At 43.3% G+C, this 23,671-nt stretch overlaps 1 protein-coding gene and 1 long non-coding RNA gene across 3 annotated transcripts in view; one reads left to right on the forward strand and one right to left on the reverse strand.

Moving 5' to 3' along the window:
* Positions 1-23,671, reverse strand: part of COL5A3 (collagen type V alpha 3 chain) — a 331,866-nt gene that overhangs the window by 293,502 nt on the left and 14,693 nt on the right. The window lies entirely within an intron of this gene.
* LOC134936456 (uncharacterized) overlaps positions 1-23,671 on the forward strand; it is a 99,863-nt gene that overhangs the window by 71,669 nt on the left and 4,523 nt on the right. The window contains exon 2 of the long non-coding RNA XR_010180496.1: positions 20,138-20,234. This is a non-coding gene — a long non-coding RNA (uncharacterized LOC134936456). The remainder of the gene's footprint in view (positions 1-20,137; positions 20,235-23,671) is intronic.

Raw genomic sequence — 23,671 nt, forward strand, 5'->3', positions numbered from 1 at the left:
AGCTGCAGGGCATGCCCCCAGTCTCTCTCTTCCACGAACAGATGTCACATGAGCAGCGGGTGAGTGGACCTTTGTAGCAGGGGCATAGCTAGGGTGGAGCACATGGAGTGGCGGTGATAGAAGGTGCTGCAAAGGGCTAGCTGCTGCACCAGGGCCGGCCCTGGCAGTACGCCAGGTACAACACTGAGGAGGTGCTAGCTTTCTGTAACAGCTGGGACTCAGGGGTCTATTATACTAAGCCTTGAAGAGAGACAAAGTAGACGGAGATAAAGTACCAACCAGTCAGCTCCTAACTGTCTTTTTTCAAGCACAGGCTGTAACAGGGCAGTTAGGAGCTGATTGCCTGGTACTTTATATCTCTCAACTTTATTTCTCTCCATGGCTTAGTACATAGAAGCGAGGCACTTTGCCCGAAGCATGGCGAGCGAAGCGAACCATGCGAGGGGACGTGGTACACTAATGGGGCTTACTGTGGCAGAAAAGTGACAAAACACCCCAAAAATAATAATTAAAAATGTCTACCTTTTTGTGTCGACCATTTACATGTCGACCTTTTGACCCTGTCAACCTTTTGACCTGGTTGATCTTTCCTACTATCTACCTATTCTATGTCGACCTTTTGACCCTGTCGGCCTAATGCATGTCTACCATTAGTGGGAGACCTATTGACTTTAGACCTTTTTACTGTAGATCTAATAATCCACACCCACTAACCCCAACCCCATCCAGGTAGCTGGTGTGTACATTAAAACCTGTAGCTAGCTAAACATCATACGTTTAGGAGTCATTGCTTGTCGGCAGACGGGGAACATAGGATCCAATCAGGCCACCTTAACAGACTTGGACAAGCAATGCACTGCGGCCTCTATCCACCCATTCACAGGAATACATAAAACAAATCATAACTTGTCCCTCCTGCAGTCCCGCGCCGTCTCTCAGCATGCCTCCATACAGTGCATGACTGTCAGCAATGTGGTGGATAATTCCAGCCATCCACCGGTCAGCATGCTGACAGTGTTACTGTGATGCTACTGATCAGTATTGTGTGTTCACACGTTTAATGACATTAACACGGACATGCCATGGGTATGTATCCTATTCTAAGCTCAGCATATGCAGACATTCATCGGGGCAGTGTCGGACTGGGGAATGAAGGGCCCACCGGGGAAATGCAGTGGTAGGGGCCCATGCTTAGGGGTGTGGCATTTCCAGAGTTGGTGTGGCCAGCCGACACAGAGGCTTGGCTAACCATTAGAGAGTGCATGGTCTGAGCCCCTTGATAAATATACATAGTAAGTACTGCTAGTGCATGCATTATAATGTACCAGATTAATAACAGCAATGCACTGTAGAAAATACACCACAGTCATATGTAGAATAAGGTAACATACAGTATGTATAATTCAAGTGCACAGTCTGGAACCTGATCCTTAGAGCAGGAGGTGGGGCCCCCAGGCAGTGGGGCCCACCGGTGGTTTCCCCTGTACCCCTGTGGCCCAGTCTAACCCTGCATCAGGGTCAGTTGCATTTCTTCCATCAAGGTCAGGGCTGGTGCAAATGCTGCCGATAGTGAGAATGGCTGCTCTCAATGTCAGCAAATGTGTGCATGGGATTCTGGAATTAAGACTGCATTATTTGTGACTCAGAATCAAGCCCTATATATATATATATATATATATATATATATATAGGTATGACAGTATCTAGGTATGACATTAAATTAATAAGACAGTAGAAATGTGTGATTGTATAGTGATATGACAGTATATATGTATGACAGCATAGTATGACAATATAGTGGTATGATAGTATATAGGTATCACAGTATAGTAACAAGACAGTATTAAGGTAACATAGTAACATAGTCAACGAGGCTGAAAAAAAGACAAAATGTCCATCGAGCTCAACCTGTATTATATTTCTTACACTAATCTGTATGTCATTATAGTATAACTATAGTGACCCAAATGAAGTTATGTTTTAAGTCTAAATAACTACTATAAATTGTGCATTTTATAAAAAATACTCTTCCCTTAAATGCTACTGTATATACTTCAATATTTCTTTCAGCTATAAATTTATCTAATCCATTTCTGAACATATTGACTGAGTCCACCACTACTACCTCCTCTGGCAGAGAGTTCCAAATTTCACTGCCCTTACTGTGAAGAACCCTTTCCTTCATTGGGTATGAATTTTTTTCTCCTCTAAACTCAGAGGGTATGACAGTATATACTGTAGATATGACTCTCTAAACATAATGTGCTGTAGATCACAAAAATAATCATTTACCACAACCAGCAGAAGCATGGGGTTTTATACACATCTTCAGCACTGTGGGGTCCCATGCCCATGTATACATGGGGGCATCATGCCTCTACACTATTCTTCTCTCCATAACTCTGTGGGTCCCATGCCTATAGAACATGGATGTACCATACCTGGCTACAGAACTCCATGGTTTATGTGCAGTACTGTGCGGCCCATGTTCAATACTGGGGTAGTGGGGTTAGGGGTCATAACTGGAGATGATGCAGCTCATGCACTTGCCTATGGAAGCACTGACACCCTGGTAACAGCAAGTAAGGAGGTGTAAGACACAGCACACAGCTCTGTTTTATATCAAAGACTGGAGGATGTCAAGAAGGGTTCTGTTCTTGCACTAAGGGACTGATTTATCATATACTGCATTAGGGGGTGATTCAGCATCAGCCGCAGAAGTGCGGAAATCGCTATTTGCCGATTTCCGCAGTTCTGCGCATGGGCACACGGGCGGCACACTGCATGCTAGTGAAAAGAGTTGGAGTTTTGCTACTTTTAGCAAAACTCCAACTCACGCTGAATTAGGCCCTAAATAATCTGTGGTTATGATAATACTGAGTACATTTTCAGCTGGTAGCAGAAGGGACAGTTTACACAATCTCTCTGCTTCCGTCTGCACTTCCAACGGCCTGGGCATGTATCTTGGGGGGCAGATGGAGTGATCTGGATGGTTCCTCTCTAAATGAATTGCTGATACAGTAGCCCATAGGCTACCATGAGCTAACATCTCTAGGGGCTCCGAAAATGCCTAAATATATCCCGCAAATACTCTTTAATAAATATTCCCCTAAATGCTAAAATTTGGAGTTAAGTCTATAATATAGGGATAACTGATAAAGGACAGCACTGATTTGTCAAGGATTTATCAATGAGTATGTGGGGTGATTGCTACTTGGTACTACATACCAGACAGGAAGTCCAGGGTGGGTAAGCAGGGAGGAGTGATGACTTGATTTGTGTCATTATGCCATACTTGCCTACTCTTCCGGAATGGGCGGGAGGCTCCCGAAAATCGGGTGACCCTCCCGCCCCCCCCGGAAGAGCAGGCAAGTCTCCCGATTTTTTAGGGGCCCCCCTGCCCGGCCGCCCACTTAGTGAGTAAAGTGGGCGGTCCGGGCAGTCGATGACGCGATTCTTGCTGAATCGCGTCATCATAGCATCGCCCCCTGCTGTATAATGCCGGTAATCGCGGCATTACATAGCAGGGGGCGTGGCTTAAATTAAGTGCCGCGATAACCCCTCCCCTGTTCCGCCTCCATCCGCCCCATTTTTCCTCTGCCCCGCCCCATATCTGTGTCATAACCCCGCCCCACCCCCCTGCTGAGCCGACCTGGCTGCTCTCTCCCGGAGAGAGCAGCCAGGATGTCGGCATGTATGCATTATGCCCCGCCCATCACAGAGCAATGATGGAGTATGAGAAGTGGGATCCAGGAAGGGAGCCTACTTCCTGAAATTCAGGGGTTTCCCGGACATTCCGGGAATGCAGGAGTGTGTATTCTCCTATAATTTTTGAGTAAGCGAACCCCTTTTATGTGGACTTGCCATCTACACATAGTAGGGGCAGCTGAATCAACACTCATCAGCGTGCAGCCTATCGTCTCACTAGGAAATTCCCATGCCCCATTTGTAGAAACCAAGGAATACAGGACCTTATTCAGCTTCAGTTGCAGTTTTGCTAATTTAGCTTAGCTGCTTGCACTTGCATGCTGGGCGCCATCCAAGAACACAAGGCAAGGCCACCCAGCATGCTAATGGATGTCAGAGATGCGATCACAGTTAAAAAGCGATCGCATTGCAGACCCCGTAAAACAAGGGATGCGGCAGGCACAGCACAGACGTCTTTCCCATTGCAGTGGCCTCCTGAACGGGTGTGGATCATTAGATTGACAGTGTCTAGGTCGACAATGTTTAGGTCGACCACTATAGGTCGACAGGGTTGGAAGGTCGACAGGGTTCCTAGGTCGACAGGTCAAAAGGTCGACATGAGTTTTTTGTGTGTGTCGTTTTCTTCATAGAGTGACCGGGAACCCCAATTAATGCACTGTGTCCCCTCGCATGGCGAGCGAGCTTTGGGCAAGATTACAGTTCCAATCGTTGTCCACGTGGATCGTTAAGTATGAAAAAGTTCAAAAAAGATAAAAAAAAAACAAAAACTCATGTCGACCTTTTGACCTGTCGACCTAGCACATGTTGACCTAGAAACCCTGTCGACCTTCCAACCCTGTCGACCTATAGTGGTCGACCTAAACATTGTCGACCTAGACAGTGTCGATCTTCAGACCGGATCCCTCGTGAACGGCCCGTCCCCGTTTTCAATCAGGCAGAGACGTTCACATCAATGTGATGCGATTGCATTTCCTGGCCTGTGTAGTGGCAAGAAAATCAGGAGAAGGAAATCGCATTGCATGAGCCATGCTTTCCGAATGAGAGCCACAGTTGGAAGTTGCAAAGTGTGTACCTGACAGATAATACTCCTGTGGAACCCTGATCTGTGTAGGGGACTATACAGATGGATTTATTACCTATCCTTATTCCTGTTTGCATTGCACGATTGATTTATTGCTGCTAATGTCAGGCAGACTGAAGTCGGGCAAGATCTTTCATGCATTTCCTGAAATGAACAACTGGATTTTTTTCTCTAGAAATACATTAAAGGGAAAATGCTCACTACAGGCTTCAGTCATGATTCATGGGGATAGAATTGCCCCAAGTGCTCTACAAAAAGCTCTCTGTCCGACAGCTTTTTATGTATGGAGACATATGTTCTAGTGATTCCTTTTATTTTAATGTTCTTTTTTTCTGACATTCATGAAATGCGAGAATATATATTTCAATCTCACTTGTTTCTGTATCAACCAAAATGCCACATAGGCCTGTCAGACTTTTTGTTAAGGTTTTAAAAAAATCCAACAACCTTTTCTATGAATCATGGTAATCAATGATGCTGTATTGGTCCACTAGCCCTTGAAGCATCTGTGGGTGATCGAGGGCCCCCAATATTTGTGCTGCTAGCAGTCATGTCTCTTGGAACCAGTTTTTATCCATATGGTGGATATGTGAGAATCTGCAGTCATTTAAAATGACTTGCCTCACTTGCCTTGAGGTACCCAAGCAAGCAGTGATCCTATGTTGAGCATGCAGAATAAAGATAATTCTTAATTATGATTGGACACTCACATGCAGGGTTGGACTGGCCCACAGGGGTACATGGGGGAAACCCCCGGTGGGCCCTACTGCCTGGGAGCCCATCTCCTCATCTAGAGGTCAGATTCCAGACTGTGTATTTGAATTATAAGGTACATATGTTATCTTATACTGCACAGGACTATGGTGTATTTTCTACAGTGCACTGCTGTTATTAATCTGATACATTATCATACATGCACTAGCAGTATTTACTATATATATATATATATATATATATATATATATATATATATATTTATCTATCAAGGGGCACAGCCCATGCAGAATCTAATGGTTAGGCAAACCAATATGGAGGCTACAGCCCAAAACATGGGCACTTACCAATGCTTTCCCCCTGGTGGTCCCTTCATGCCCCAGTCAGATACTTCTCACATGGTGATATATCTTGGTAGCACGGAAGATGTAATGGTTAGTATTTTTACCTCACAGGAGTGAGGCAGGGACTGATGTGAATGCCAAATATTCTCTGTAAAGTGCTACGGCATATGTATGCACTACAGTGGCAAACGCAGGATTTCTAGAGGGGGGTTTCCAAATGCAATCCATAATCTCCCACTCTCCGGAGCAAGTGCAGGAGTCTGGGGGAGCGGTAGAAGAACCTAGTAATGACCCTGAGCATTGGTACTTTTTATACATTTGATACTGTATGGAATACAGTATTAATATTTAACGCTATAGATTGTCTGTAGTATAGGCAGTATCAAACATATTTAAACAATATAAATAAGCTAAGTGGTCAGGAAAAGGTTAATCATGCCATACTATATAAATAAACAAACAAACAAACAAACAAACAAACATAATAGAACCAGTAGTAGACAGAAGTACACTTTCTAAGCACAGATTCTCCCACCTCATGGAAAGGCTCCTGTCTCTTCTTCCTGGCAGCTACCCTCATATTATATACCATTGCTATTGTTATAATTTGAGCCACTTGCCAAGAGGAGGGAGGTTTACAGGCAACCAGAAACCCCCCCCCCCCCTGTGTTTGCCTATGCACTATATAAATAACTGATAATAAATAATATTGCCGCTCACAAGCATTTTCTACTTGAGAAATCTTTTATACAAAAAAAAAAATGTCTGCTATACACATAATAATTGTAAGAGTGCATAAAATATGATCGCATCTTGTAGAAAACCCTTGCATGTGGAGGAATCTTAAAACAGACTCCAAATTGTAACAATAAATGTGTGGAAAGATTTCTGCACTAAGTAATTATCCTCTAGATTTCGTCTTCTTCTACTCTGCAGCTGTCATGTGTAGACCTGACTGTCTATGTTCTTATAGGAAGAGCTAGCCTACACCACTGTCACTAACACGCTACAGCAGAAAATTAATCTGTAACAGATGAGACCATATCATAGTGCAGAAAACTCAAATATCTACAAAAGTTTGAGCAAAATCATCAGAATGTACAGTATGAATGGGATGTCCCTATAACACACACAGGTGACAAAGGAGCTGGGAAACTAACAGGTGGCGAATATTTAACTGTTGCTAAACTAAAACGTAACTGCTGTTAATGGTGTTGTAAAGCAATAATGAGCGCTCGTTCTAAAGCTACAGGTCACATTGCCCAATGCAAGTTTACAAAACACTTTCTGCTTCTGGAACTAGCCTGCAGTGTTGTAGGATTATTCCCCTGGTGTTCTCAGTGTGGCTATACTGCTCTGTGACTACTGTATGTGGAAAGTTATTTATTGTAGTGCAAACTGTATTCGCCGTATAGTCCTGGAGGAGACAACATCTTTTAAAATAACCTCTGGCCTCAGATCCGGGTGTAGTTATGATGTTGACATTTGACATGGAGCTTACAGTCTGAATTCCCTAAAACATAATCGTACACACCCATACACACTAGTATTTATTTTTCAGAATCCAATTACCTACATTGACATACTGTATCCAATTAGTATTTTTTTTGGGGATATAATGGGCGGGTTTCAAATCTTCTATTGCCCCCGATCTCCCGTCTAAAGTGACGGGAGATCGCGGGGTGATATTCTAATTACTCCCGTTTTCGATCTGACGCTCCCATAAGAGACGGGTTTAGCCGCGTAAAGCAGACATGGACGCGATCGTGAAAAGTCCCGTTTGGACGTCCAAATGGGTCACTTTTCACGCATTTCAGCTCGCCACCCTTAGTGATCCGAGCTGCGTCTTACGTCAGAACATCTCAACCGAGGACGCTCGGTTGTACCAGCCCACGAGAGAGCTAAAAACTACTGCATTTAACACTGGATTCTCTAGATTGGCACTGGGAACACTGATCTCCATTTGTGGAACTGAATATTACGTCTGCATTGCAATAGTGAGTGGATTATCCTTACACACACAATCCATCTACGGCAGAGGTTCTCAAACTCGGTCCTCAGGACCCCACACAGTGCATGTTTTGCAGGTAACCCTGCAGGTGCACAGGTGTATTTATTACTCACTGACACATTTTAAAAGGTCCACAGGTGGAGCTAATTATTTCACTTGCGATTCTGTGAGGAGACCTGCAAAACATGCACTGTGTGGGGTCCTGAGGACCGAGTTTGAGAACCTCTGATCTACGGTCTTGAAAAGTACTCATGTCCAGGACACATTGTAACTTATTATAGTTACAACCACCACAATTTGCAACAGTTGCTGCTCTCTCAGACACTATTATCTGTTTTAATATCAAGCCATATAATTATTCCACGATCTGTTTTTTTTTTCACCAATATATATGGTTTCTGTTGACTCATAGGGGGTAATTCCAAGTTGATCGCAGCAGGAAATATTTTAGCAGTTGGGCAAAACCATGTGCACTGCAGGTGGGGCAGATATAACATGTGCAGAGAGAGATAGATTTGGGTGTGGTGAGTTCAATCTGCAATCTAAATTGCAGTGTAAAAATAAAGCAGCCAGTATTTACCCTGCACAGAAACAAAATAACCCACCCAAATCTAACTCTCTCTGCAAATGTTATATCTGGCCCCCCTGCAGTGCACATGGTTTTGCCCAACTGCTAAAAAATTTCCTGCTGCGATCAACTTGGAATTACCCCCATAATAACCAATGGCAATTCAGTGTATTAAGCATATTATATATATATATATATATATATATATGTTTTTAATTCATTGTGGATCCTCTTTGTTTTAAATGAAAGCTATCATTAAATTATATAGTTATGTCAGCTCTTCATTCGTATATTTGTTCCCACTCCCATAGCACAGCCGTTTTTTTATTCCTTTACTTTGCTCACAATTCAAAGGCATACACACTGTGCCTTTACGGTAGCACATAGCGGAAGTGGAACATCATTTATTTATTATTATTTCTCACAGAGGCGCTATTCAGCAGTGATTTGTTCTTCTTGTTTTGTTAACGTGCTGTGTAACGCATGCGCCGTACGAGTTTTTAGGAATTTATGCGCACATGCAGGATTCCAAAATCACACAACTACATAAACACCAGCATTGCGTGCGAGTCTGATTCAGGCTCAGAGACAGAAACATCCACGGCCACTTTTCCGTATAGCCACTGTGGACTATTTACTAGATTATGAATGTATATGTCCCTGCCTGCATGCTTTACGCAGGCAGCTGTGACTCCGCCCACAGCTGCAGCTGTGAACATTAGTATTGGGATTTATATCCAATACACACTGGGTGCAAAGGATCCATCAGGAGACCGACGGCTACATCCCGGCCTCTCTAAATCCCGACAGTTGGCATGCCAACTAACCGGGACTATTCCCACTTGTGGGTGTCCACGACACATATAGAGTGTGAATAGAACATGTGGTGAGCGCAGCTCGCCACCGAGCTCGTTGTGCTCGTCCCACCCCCTCCGCCGGCATTCTACTCCTCGGGATCCCAAGCGCCGGTCACCCATACCCAACCCATCTGAAACACAGCGGGTGCTGTTTCTCATGGTTTATTGTTTATTGAGTTATAGATCCTCACACGTACCGTACATTTGAACCATGAATCCTCTTGTTCTTCATTCTAGCTGTCTGAGGCCCCACCACATCTGCTATTATGTTTTAAAACGTAGGTGTTTTATAAAAGAAAAAAGGGACAAGAAATGCAATTAAGACCTAAAATTACAGCTAAAAAATGTGTTTTACATATTTTTGTGTTGCTTGGACCTGCAAAGCACAGAGGTATTTCCACCCCGGAGCACTGAATGCTACAGGAGGAATTACAGCGGTGGTGTCAGCCGCACAAGCCTGCGAGATATTGCATTTTGTAAACAATATGACAGGCCGCTCGGCTGCTTTACATTAATCTAACCATGTTGGAATAAAAAGGACTTAACATTTCTCTGGAAACCAATTTAACTTCTAAACATCAAGGCAGAGTCTGAAAGGAGGATTTGTCTGTGTAAGCCTTTGTGCTACACAATGATCAGACAGTGCAGGCTCTGGAAATCCGTTTATATCACATCACCCTTTATGAGCTAAATAATGTTTCATGAGATTGAATTATACGTGTCCGATAGGAAGTTCTCTGCTGTAAGGCATTTCAGACTCATTAACGTTATGCCACCCAGAACTGTATTTACCAACCAGGCAAAATAGTCCCATACCCAGGACCAGATTATTGGAAGGCTACATAGAAAGGGCTTTGAGCTAGTCAGTAAATGGCGACTTTTGCACGCTACCTATTTCCGACCGGCGTGGCCCCAATAATATTAAATGCAAGGCATGCATTGACTTCTCTTGAACTTTATTGCTCTTTAGAATGTAAGCTTTCATGAGCAGGTCTCTCAACCCTCATCTGCTTATCCTTCTCTTACTTAAACCCCCTCGATGGCATCGAATCCCGCGGTTTTTGCCACTCTGATACTTTTGTCAGTGTTAGTCACCCTGTACTTGTCCTATATTATATTCAACTGTAAATCAACTGTAAATGTCCCGTTTTGATTTTTCTTTTATGTACCATGTAATTGGGCGCTGCGGATCCCTTGTTGCGCAATATAAATAAAGGATAATAATAATAATAATAATAATACATTTCGGCATCAAAAACAACAGTGCTACTGCCAAGTCCTGGAAAACCACCTGTTTATCCAATTATAAGCTAATTTAGAACAAGGTATGATATTGAGAAGCACACGCATGTATCATGCAGAAGTTAATTTAGCATGTACAGGTTGAGTATCCCTTATCCAAAATGCTTGGGACCAGAGGTATTTTGGATATCGGATATTTCCGTATTTTGGAATAATTGCATACCATAATGAGATATCATGGTGATGGGACCTAGAGTGCATTTATGTTTCATATATTCCTTATACACACAGCCTGAAGGTCATTTTAGCCAATATTTTTTGTAACTTTGTGCATTGAACAAAGTGTATCTATAGTCACACAATTCATTTATGTTTCATATACACCTTATACACACAGCCTGAAGGTCATTTAATACAATATTTTTAATAACTGTGTGTATTAAACAAAGTTTGTGTACATTGAGACATCAAAAAACAAAGGTTTCACTTTCTCACTCTCACTCAAAAAAGTCTGTATTTCGGAATATTCCGTATTTCGGAATATTTGGATATGGGATACTCAACCTGTAATAATGTTGTCTGGCGCAATATCACCTGTAAAATGTGCCCAGATTGCACCACATTTTCTCTCTTATGAGTGAGGTGATAAGAGAGGAATGTGGAGAGAGGCAGGTTTGTTTTTCTTTACCAGGTGGAGTGGGTCATGTTGAGGGTCAGCGTTCCTAAATGTCCCTGTTGGCAACAACATTTTAAACTTGTCACTAACATTGCTCTTTGACCCCAGGTCAGTCTACCCTCTGTACATGTTACAACCATATGGTCGTAGGCCTGTGATCTCAGGAGAGACTGAGCCTATGACACAGGTCACTGTCAGTTATACTTTGAAAGTCTTTAGGTATTTATATCTGTTTCTTCCATTGCTTTTTAGATTTATCGATTTTTGTCTCTTCCATCTTGACATGTCTGCCTAGCTGCAGTGCACATGAAACAACCTTGCACACACGTGTTGATTTAAATGCAATCACATGGGCAACGATTGGATTTATGGATAGATTTATCAATGGGAAATATTCCCTTTTTCCAGTGTAAATGGATGTTTTAACCAAAGTTATACCCTCCACGGAGAAACTATTCGCCAGGCATGTGGCACTGCAATCCTCTGATCGCTATCACCGTCTAGGATGGAAATAGTAGGGCTGGATGGTAGAACAAAATGCTTTGTTTAAATAAAGCTTTGGTAAAAAAAAAAAAAATCTATTTTGTACCATTTTATTTGGTTATGGCCTTATTCTTATAACTTTTTTGTTCCTTTCACACACATATGCATCTAGACGTGCCAGTAAAGTGAAAAGCTCAGCCATGCAGCTGTAGCCAGTATAATCCGGGAGGCGGGTATCACTCAGCTACCCATGCAAAATGTTCATAGTAAATTAATGTTATGGAAATCCTATTCAAGAAAGCCTAATAGATTAATAAATATGCCTTTTAGTACTATAAATGCATTGCAGATATGCCTTCGAGGTCCAACTGATTCTTTGTAGGTAAAAAACATGGCTGTGTAGACAATATTCTTGAAAGAACATTCCCGCAAGTAACTGAGTAGCAAAATAGCTGCAGGAAAAAAATGAATTCAAGAAAAATATGTATATACAAATCTGCTTCAATGAGGCCAAATTTAATTATGATCACATCCAAATGTTACCACCAGGGACGACGACGGGGGGGTCAAAGGGGACACCTGTACCAGGCCCCAAGGAACAGAGGGGCCCCAAGGATATGCTGCCTAGTGTCCTGCGTGGATGTGAGCCGTCTTGTCCAAATAGGGCATCAAGGTATATATAGGTGGTGTTGGCGCATCCTCAGAGTGACAGGAGCCTCTCACACACAGTGACTGTGCGGCACGAGTGTGTACCCGCTCTTCCGGGTCCAGCTCTATTGCAGGCAGTTACGGGACATGGCAGCAGCTGGCCGGTATTCCCATGCTCCGAGCCGGACTCTTCCGATGGGGTCTGTTGTACAGTATTCGGGTCTGGGTACTGGGGAGTGCAGCGCAGGTGAGTCTCTCCCTGGGGTAAGAGTGGCTTGGTTAGGGGATACAGGGCTTTGGGATGGGGTGAGTGAACTGGGCATGTAGCATGGAGTCATTGGGGAAAGACTGTGGTGTGTGTGGGGGAGGAAGGAGAGATATACATATTTATATATATAAATAAATAAATATACACATATATATTTATTTATTAACAGTTTCTTATATACAGTAGCGCAGCAAATCTCGTTGCGCTTTAAAATCTATCTATCTATCTATCTATCTATCTATCTATCTATCTATCTATCTATCTAATCTGAGTTATCACTGTACCGGGCTCCAATATTTCTGTTGCCGGACCTGGTTACCACAGTTATTCTATCAAAATTGATTCCTGTTGTCCGAGGTAAGTGATTGTTGTTATATGAAAGCTTGTTGCACATTTGAGCCATGGACTTTACTTTGTTTATTTGTACATTACACAACCATCCTTTACTGTTCTGCCCACTGCCCCTACTGGGAATTTCCTTCTGTGTCCTGTAGCCGTGGCTCTGGTTGTGTGATCTGTGTCTCTCCTTTGCCATTTCTCTTTCTTGTGTTATTCTCATTGTTTTTGCTTCATGTCACTGAAAATGTTAAATCTACAGAGGGTTCCCTCTTCTTTTCTCACGGGTGATCCCTCACAGACCAATGACGTCCACCACCTCCCCTTCAGAATGTGACTGTGAAACCTGGGCAATTAGCCAACTGCTAAACAAGTCAGCTAGGGAGGAATAGGGATGGTCTATGGGGAATGAGGGCTCTGTGAGGATTAGGTCAGTTTGATAAGAAATATAGATGAAAGAAGAAGACAGTGTGGTAAGAAACAGCGCAGAATGGTGAGAGAAAGCACAGTTGTAGTAAAGAATAGGTCAGAATGGTGCAGCAAAGGGCTAGAGGTGGTGGAAGAGGCAAGGTGGTGAGGGTTAAGTGCAAGCATATCAATAAGCCAGAATGGTGAGGGAAAGGACTAATGTGGTAAGGAATAGGCCAGAGGTTGAGGGTAAGGGCAAGCATATCAATAAGCCAGAATGGTGAGGGAAAGGGCTAATGTGGTAAGGAATAGGCCAGAGGGTGAGGGTAAGGGCAAGCATATCAATAAGCCAGAATGGTGAGGGAAAGGGCTAATGTGGTAAGGAATAGGCCAGAGGGTGAGGGTAAGGGCACGCATATCAACAAGCCAGAATAGTGAGGGAAAGGGCTAATGTGGTAAGGAATAGGCCAGAGGGTGAGGGTAAGGGCAAGCATATCAATATGCCAGAATGGTGAGGGAAAGGGCTAATGTGGTAAGGAATAGGCCAGAGGGTGAGGGTAAGGGCACGCATACCAATAATCCAGAATGGTGAGGGAAAGGGCTAATTTGGTAAGGAATAGGCCAGAGGGTGAGGGTAAGGGCACGCATACCAATAAGCCAGAATGGTGAGGGAAAGGACTAATGTGGTAAGGAATAGGCCAGAGGGCGAGGGTAAGGGCACGCATACCAATAAGCCAGAATGGTGAGGGAAAGAGCTAGTGTGGTAAGGAATAGGCCAGAGGGTAAGGGTAAGCATATCAATAAGCCAGAATGGTGAGGGAAAGAGCAAGTGTGGTAAGGAATAGGCCAGACGGTGAGGGTAAGGGCAAGCATATCAATAAGCCAGAATGGTGAGGGAAAGAGCTAGTGTGGTAAGGAATAGGCCAGAGGGTGAGGGTAAGGGCAAGCATATCAATAAGCCAGACTGGTGAGGGAAAGAGCTAGTGTGGTAAGGAATAGGCCAGAGGGTGAGGGTAAGGGCAAGCATATCAACAAGCCAGAATAGTGAGTGAAAGGACAAGTTTGGTAATTAATAGGTCAGAATGTTGAGGGTAAGGATGTGTAGTAAAGAATAGGCCAGAATAGTGAGGGAAAGGATGGGTGATAAGGGGTCAAAATGGAGATGGAAAGGGTCAGAAAGACAAGGGAATGGGACAGTGGGGTGATGAGTAGGTCAGTAAGATGAGGAAATGGGATAGTGCAGCGAAGGTAGGTTAGTAAGATGAGTGAATGGGACAGTGGGGCAAGGGGTAAGTCAGTAAGATGAGGTAATGGGACAGTGACCGAGGGGTAGGTCAGTAAGATGAGGGAATGGTACAGTGGGGCGAGGGAAAGGTAGCATTTGTATGATGAGAGATCCAAAAAGTATACATGAAAAGCAGGAAATTACCATAGAAGGAAAAGAAAGAGTATAGTGAAATCTACAATAATAAAGGAGTATGGCTGTGTACAAATGGCAAAATGTATCAAACTTTCTAAAGAGTGGAGAAGTTGCCCACAGCAACCAATCAGCATCTAGCTAGAATTTATCAAGTACATTCCATAAAATTATAGGTAAAAGTTGATTGGTTACTGTGGTCAACCTCTTCTCTGAAATTCTTCGTCAATAAATAGGACTTGCATGAATAGATGAGACTGAGTTATTTCCAACCATGACTCAAAGGTTCACTTAAACTATAGTAACTAATCAGCAATTAGCTTGTATCTGCCAGGCACAGGTTAGACATGGAAAGCAAATTTCTGATGGTTTTATATCTGATTTGCACCACTGAGCAATGTTTGTCTATAACCTTGACTGCCTGAGATGAATAAGAGAACTGCAGAGGTGTGTATAGTTTAATCTTCGCATACTTGGCAGTATTTTCTAACAATTTCCTGGGACATATTGCTTCCAGGCATGTGAGCCTGTACATGTTGTATGCAGAGACTTCTATGCATATAGTATTGCTACCTAACATGACCTGACCGCTGGCCATAGTCATATTATACACTATTACATTCTATACCGACATGAAATTGCAGCATCTAATATAACCTGACCATTGCTCATAGTCATGATATACAGTATTACACTCTATACTGACATATAACACTGCACCAGCTAATATAATCTGACTGCTGGCCATCGGTAGCGGCTAGAACCCCTTCTGGTAATGTAACCTCTGACCTCATCAGACCACGTGAACCATGGGACATACCATGTGACCTGCGATGGCAAAGTTGGTGGGCTAGCAGTTTTACTATCCACGTCAACGTCTAACCCAAAGCGTAGTGAGTGAAGCGAGCTCGCAAGGGTACACTTTGGGTCCCATGTTCTAAACCTTGCTCCTCTCCCTGCCGTCACGGTTCATATGGTATTTCCCATGGGTCATGTGGTCTGATTTCGTCTGAGGCTACATTAACTGTAGGGGATATAGACACAATCCCTGGACATAGGGGGTTAATCAGAGTTGTTAGCAAACCAGAAAAGTTAGTAATTGGGCAAAACCATGTTGCATTGCAGGTGGGTAGGTGTAACATGTGCAGAGAGATTTAGATTTGTGTGGGTTATATTGTTTCTGTGCATGGTAAATACTGGCTGCTTTATTTTTACATTGCAATTTAGATTTCAGTTTGAACACACCCACCTAAATCTAACTCTCTCTGCACATGTTACATCTGCACCACCTGCACTGCAACATGGTTTTGCCAAATTGCCAACTTTTTTGGTATGCTAACAACTCTGAATAACCCCCATAGTCATAATATATTACATTCTAGACAGACATGTGACACTAAACCATCTAATATAACCTGACTGTTGGCCATAGTCGTAATAATATATTACACTCTATATAGACATGTGACACTACGCCATCTAACCACTGGACATAATTATAATACACTTCTAGTACATGCTGTAAAGACAGAAGTCCCTGCACCATCTAACATGACCTGACTACTGGACATCATCACAATACAATTCTATTTTACTCTACAGAGAACATGATGACACTATCCTATCTAACATAACTTGACCACTGGACATATTAATCATAATATATTTCTATTACACCCTATAGAGACACGTGACACTGCACAATCCAATATTACTGGACCACTGGATATTGGGCCTAATATATATTTGTAAGTAAAGCAAATGATCAAGCAACTGGGCAAAACCATGCTGCACTGCAGGTGGGGCAGATTTAGGTGTGGTGTGTTCAAACTAAAATCTAAATTGCAGCGTAAAAATAAAGAAGCCAGTATTTACCCTGCACAGAAACAATATAACAGTCTGAAAGGGGTATAAGCCAAATACCGGGTTGATTCTGCAGTGCTGGGTGTTATTTCACATCGGGGCTAATGTGTTTTCAAGATTTTGCTATGAGGCCCCCAAAGTTCTACTTATGCCCCTGAATATAAGCCACCCAAATCTAAATCTCTCTGCACATGTTACATCTGTCCCATCCGCACTCCGCAGTGCAGCATGGTTTTGCCCATTAGTGTGCTTTTTTTGCTTTACTTACAAACATAAATCAAGCCCATAATTACAATACAATCGTGTGCAAACTGAGGACCTGATCCGGATTTGTGCGCAAACTCGATGATTTACGTACAAATCCAAAGGTTAGTCGTCTGCACATGCAGCATTTTGGGGGTGGACTTGCTTTGGCATCTGGCACCATTCTTCAAAACGGGGGAGTGGCACCCCCATTTTGTAGGCATGCTGGGGCCAAGGTTGCGATGGTGATCCGATACTGCGTCCTCAGACTCAGCACTCGGATCTCGCAGATGCATGCAGGAGGCTGCTATCACCTACAGACGCCTCCTGCTACATTCACATTTTATTTGTACGGAATTGCACAGCCACAGGGAAACAACTGTACAATTCCATAGAAATCAAAATCAGATCTTGAGTTACTCAGTGGAATAGGCAAAGGTGCAACTTTAGACACAACTCTTTGAGTTCCAGTTTTGCTTTACCATTCGTACCATGTGGGCGACAGTCAGCTCATTCTGCTGCATGGTCTGACTGGGTTAGGACCAGAAACAAGTATGGACAAATTCTGCCCACGGAATGTTGACATTTCACAGCCAAATGCAGAATAAGGGGAATATTTTGAGGAAAATGTAGAAAATTATGCTTATCTCAGCAGTTATGTAGCGGGTACGGGTGTGGTTCATTGCGTCGACCCTAACTAGGTCGACAGTCATGAGGTGGACCACTATTGGCCGACAGTGACTAAGCCGACGGTTAACATGGTCATCAGTCGTTTTCTCCATAAAGTGACCGGGAACCCCAATTAGTGCACCGTGTCCCCTTGCTTGACGATTGGCTCGCCATGCTTCGCCGCACTTGACACAGGTTACTATATTCCCAATCGTAGTCCACGTGGATCGTAAAGTATGAAAAAGTGAAAAAAATTGTAAAAATTGTGAAAACTCATGTCGACCTACTGACCATGTTGACCTAAAGACCATGGGGGTTATTCCGAGTTGATTGCTAGCTGCCGTTGTTTGCAGCGCAGCGATCAAGCTAAAAATCGGCATATCTGCGCATGCGTATGCACCGCAATGCGCACGTGCGATGTACGGGCACAAAGTCCTTTGTGGTTTTGCACAGGTTCTAGCGAAGCTTTCAGTTGCACGGCACAACGCAGGATGATTGACATGAAGTGGGCGTTTCTGGGTGTCAACCGACCGTTTTTAGGGAGTGCTTCGAAAAACGCAGGCGTGTCAGGGAAAACGCAGGCGTGGCTGGGTGAACGCTGGGCGGATGTGTGATGTCAAAAGCCGTCCCTCCGTCGTTAGAAACAACGCACACGAAGAGTAAGTCCAGGGATGGTCTTGTTTTGCACAAAATGTTTTTGCATGCGCTGTTCTGCACAAGCGTTCGCACTACTGCAAAGCGAAAATACACTCACCGGTGGGCGGCGACAATGTGTTTGCACGGCTGCTAAAAACTGCTAGCAAGCGATCAACTCGGAATGACCCCCCCATGTCGACCTAAAGCATGTCGACCAATAGTGGTCGACCGAATGACTGTCGGCCTATGACCGATACCAGCTGGTACACTATCCCATTGTATATTTATCACAGTGCCAAATGGTTTTATATATTCCACTTTGTTCTCAATTATGGTGATGCCAGTGAAAAAAAAAACAAATACTGTACACAGGCCAATAGGGAACCACACAGGGTGACTCGGTACCAATTCAGTAGGGGGCCCCATTGCCCTCAGTACTGCTAATGTTACAGCATTTCCCTGGGGTCTCCATGGAGATAGAGGCTATAGGTCTCAAGCCAGTCTCAGTTATAAATTCAAGCAGCATCTTCGCTTAGCAACATGGAATTCAACTAAATTAAAAAGCACTTAGCAATTCAACATATTTAACTTTGGTATTTTTCACAGGGCAAATATCCCAGTGGACTGGATTAGTCTGTTATTAACATCATTCCAAGCTTTAATCACGCACATGTAAACAGAACTTGTCATAAATTTATTGACCATAGAAAATTGATAGAGACACGGGTAATGTTCCAAATGTTTGTGCTACTCTATGACATTTATATACAAAGCTCACAATTTGTTCCATATTTTCAGTTCACGTCTGTCACCTATTCATAGTGTAGGCAGCCATTTTGTAGACTTAACAGATGTTTTACAAATAAATAACTATAACATTGGAGATGCAGGCATGAAATCGTAATTGACAACAATTTATGATGTTGACATGGCTAAAATGTCGACATCTGAAAAATGTTGACATGAACAGAATGTCGACATGTGAAATGTTCACATTTGTATTAGAGATAATGGGCCTAATTAAGACCTGATCAGATCAGCAAATTTCTTCTCCAATGGGCAATACCATGTGCACTGCAGGGAGGGGGGCAGATATAACATGTGCAGAGAGAGTTAGATTTGGGTGGGGTGTGATCAAACTGAAATCTAAATTGCAGTGTAAAAATAAAGCAGCCAGTATTTACCCTGCACAGAAACAATATAACCCACCCAAATCTAACTCTCTCTGCACATGTTATATCTCCCCCCCCCCCGCAGTGCACATGGTTTTGCCCATTAGAGAACAAATTTGCTGCTGCGATCAGGTCTGAATTAGGCGCAGTGTTAGCTTTAGTGTAAGCATTTGGGTTACTGCTAGGGTTAGCGTTATTGTTAGCATTGTTGATATGTAGTTAAATGGTTAACTGTGATGTGCTGTCTCTTAACTGTGTGTATTGTGCATGACTCATCTGTCTAAATAACATCATGACTGAGATAATATTTTCACTAAACTTAAATGTCAGACTGTCTAGACTGCAGGTGCAGGACTTGTTTACATGCCTCTATAAAAGTATCTGCATGTGCACAAGTCTGTCACTGTGTTATTGGAGCACCAAAGTGCTGTATGGCTGTACAGTTCTTAGCCCAAAAGAGATTGATACCTTATCGTATTGACTGCTGTTTGTCTTCTATCACCTGTATCCAGTTATCTTCAAGAGAAGCTACTCTGGTTTGTAATAAATGTGTGGACTAACCTTCTTGCTCACATACACTATGCACCTACCAACTTCTAGGCATCTACCAATAAGCGGTAGCCTCATGCCTCAGCAATGGCACTATTTAGCTGAATGAATACATAAGAAATATAATCCTTGATTTGCTAGAAACAGCTCTGGTCATCACCTCTCATTAAATTATGCATGTTTATGTAAACCAAATACTAGAACTGCAGAGTTCTTAATTTGTTTTAATTGGATGTTGTTTCAGGGACAAGTGCACTTTTGTAAAGTCCAGTCAACTAAGAGAAGAGCCATGATTTACCCAAGAGAAGAGCAATGGTTACTTCAGCATACTAATTGAGCTGGTTAGTATGCTAATTGACCCAGTTAATATTTTAATAGTGGCTTTGGCTATTCCTCTGCTCAGTGCTCTGCACAAGGGAGTAATGTAGCAAAGAGCAAGGTGCTGTTAGGAGACTGAGGCCCCTATTTAATTAGTGTCGGATTTGCTGAATAGTCAGAAAAACTGCACTTTTTGACTTTTTTTGGTCAAATTTCAATTCAACCTATTCAATTAAAGTGCCGTTTTTCTGACTGTCGGAAAATCTGACAGTTGTCGAAAAACACGTGGATCAGCGATTTACTGTTGAAACCACGTGTTTGTCGAATTTGCGGCCAAATTCAACAGTTTTTCTGTCTGTTTTCGACACAACTAATAAAAAAAAAACTGTAAAGGCATGTCAAAAACGGATCCAAAAACTGTTGAATTCAGAGGCAAAACTGTCGAATTCTGCTGCAATTGAATGGGGGGTGTCGAATTAGTACCATTTATCCGACGAGTCTGAAAAATCGGCACAAATTGAATAGACCCCATAGAAGGAATTATTCTAGTGTTGTGAGTAGGGAATATGAGCATCAAGACAATGGTCTTTCTAAAATCCTTTGAAACACGTCACTTGAAATCTCCAGCTAAGAAGTAGATGGACTACAAAAAAAAAGTAGACAATTTGAAGGCTGCAGAAAAGTATATCACGATAATATTTTATTAGCAACCAAGAAATATTTCAAGTTCAGTTTAATTGTATAAAACGAGTGCTTGACTTCACTTTGCCCAGAAGCAATGTCTCTTCTAAAAATAATGTTCTTTCCTTCCTTTTGTTATGGCTACAGTATTTTGCCATTTTCTCCCTTTTGATGGATAAAGTGTTGACATGTAGTTCTTACAATATGTTGTGATGCCTGTCCAAACATATATTTTATAAAACGTAAACTAAAAATATATGGGGTAATGCACCTTGTGAATTTTAAGTATATTTATTATCATGTAAAAAATAAATAAAAGAAACAGCGCTATATCCAATTTCAACTGATTAACTGATATGTCACAAAGTGATCTAAAACAATTTTAATAAAGAATTTATAACCGTTATTCCAGTAAAATTGTCTCAAGATAAAATCAATGTATATAAAGCATATATCTCATGATGATATGTCAAGGCAGCAAAAATAGAAACATCAATGGATGCAAAGCAAAATTGCAATACTTATTTTACACCCCCTTTGTGGTCATATTATGTGGGTTCACAAATAAAGTCCTGTATATAAAATCCGTGTGTAACTTGACTGGGATCATAGATACTGTCCAAAGGTGAATATAGTTACCGGTCCATGAGGTATTTGTAAAGGGAAAAGTCCACTTAGCGTAAATCCTGTTCGATGGCAAGAAGGAGGCGCATTTGTTGGGGTCCCTTAACCTTCAGTACTTGGGCCGTACACAATAAGAAATCCACCGTCGGAATCCCGTAATCGTATAGAGTCCTTTTAGTGGCCCACTGACCAGGGGTAATGCAGATCCTTTACCACAATATTTATTATCATCTTCATCAACGTGATTAATTTATAGGGCACCAAAGATTTTGTAGTGTCAGCCAATCATTTATAGATATAACGTACATGAATCACACTTACCTACTTAACTTACCTACTTTTTAAATCTTCTCTCTGGGAGAAGCCCAGAAAGGAGACGCTGCTTGACCCTTCAGGGGGTTGGCCCAGATTGTCATTTCCCTAGTCTCTGCTCCCAAAAGGCAGCGATATGCAAGTCTGCTGGAAGAGGCAGGGCTAAATTATGTGAACTCTCATCTTTTTTCGTCTAAGGACCCGAATCCGCTCATCACTTTTAGCCTCGCCCCCTCCATTCGCCGCCAGGATTCCTTTGTTAATCTCCTTATACTGCTCGCTTCACCAGGAAGCAGGTGGGATGTGGGAGATGCGACCACTCTTCCGTGGGTGTGGGGGATTGCCCAAAAAATTGGGAGTCTCCCGCAACTTGCGGGAGAATAGGGATGTGTGACATAAATATAATAAACACAGTACAGATGCATGAATACAGTTAAGCAGAATAGCACATACATAGAAAGTCAGGAGCTAGCTCAAATACAGGTGCTGTATATCCATCATGTGAGTAAAGAAACAGCTGAAGGTTTAGCTTAAAATATGAAATAAGGGATGTACGAGGTGGACAGACATGACATACGGGGTAGAGTACACTATATTCCAGAGGGAGGGGGTACTGATAGACAGTAGCGGCTCTTGCCAGGGGCAAGCAGGACTTTTGCCCGGGGCGCCGCTGTCCCAGGGGCGCCGCCGCCGTGACAAGAGCCGCTACTAACTGGATGGTGGCGGCGGGTTTGAAAAGGTCCTCTCCGCAAAGGGAATCTAGACGCACAGTGAGGTAGCGTCTAGTTTCCCTTCGCGGAGAGGACCTTTCTGTGCAGCGCTATGGGAGAGACGTCATGACGTCTCCCCCATAGATCAGAGGAGCGACGACGGCGACTGAGACAGTGCCGTGGTCGGGAACAGGAACGGGGCTGGTAAGTTTTTTTTATACAACTAATGGGGGCACAGCTGCAGGGGGCACAACTAATGGGGGCACAGCTGCAGGGGGCACAGCTGCAGGGGCACAACTATTGGGGCCACAACTAATGGGGGCACAGCTGCAGGGGCACAACTAATGGGGGCACAGCTGCACGGGACACAACTAATGGGGGCACAACTGCAGGGGGCACAACTAATGGGGGCACAGCTGCAGGGGCACAACTAATGGGGGCACAGCTGCAGGGGGCACACTAAGGGGGGCACAACTTCTGGGGCCACAACTAATGGGGGCACAGCTGCAGGGGGCACAACTACTTGGGCCACAACTAATGGGGGCATAGCTGCAGGGGGCACAACTATTGGGGCCACAACTTATGGGGGCACAGCTGCAGGGGGCACAACTAATGGGGGTACAGCTGCAGGGTGCACACTAAGGGGGGCACAACTACTGGGGCAACAACTAATGGGGGCACAGCAGCTACTGGGGGCACAACAGCTACTGGAGGCACAGCTGCAGGGGGCACAACAGCTGCAGAGGGCACAACACAGAGACTGTCGGCACAGCTCTACAGGGTGCCCAACGCTACAGAGGGCAAAACTACAGGGATCAAAACTGACAACGCCCCTTTCCTATGAAAGGGCGCCACAAGGTCTAGAACCGGCCCTGCTGAGAGACATACAGTAGGTGCAAATAGGACATGAGGTTGGAGAGAGAAGAGGAAGCGGACATTAGGGTCTAGAGGTAAGGTAAGCAAGAAAGATGAGGTGAGTTAGGGGGAGCATTTCAAGTATTGTAGGTTGGAGCAGTGTGAGACAAGTTTTGGACACAGGAGTGGAGGAGGTTATAAGATTCAAAAGGGCCTATTTATCAAGACATATTTGCGGGATATCCCCTAAAAACATGCATTCCCCATTTTAGACTGAA

This window comes from Pseudophryne corroboree, chromosome 6, assembly GCF_028390025.1.
Source record: "Pseudophryne corroboree isolate aPseCor3 chromosome 6, aPseCor3.hap2, whole genome shotgun sequence".
Classification (NCBI taxonomy): Eukaryota; Metazoa; Chordata; class Amphibia; order Anura; family Myobatrachidae; genus Pseudophryne; species Pseudophryne corroboree.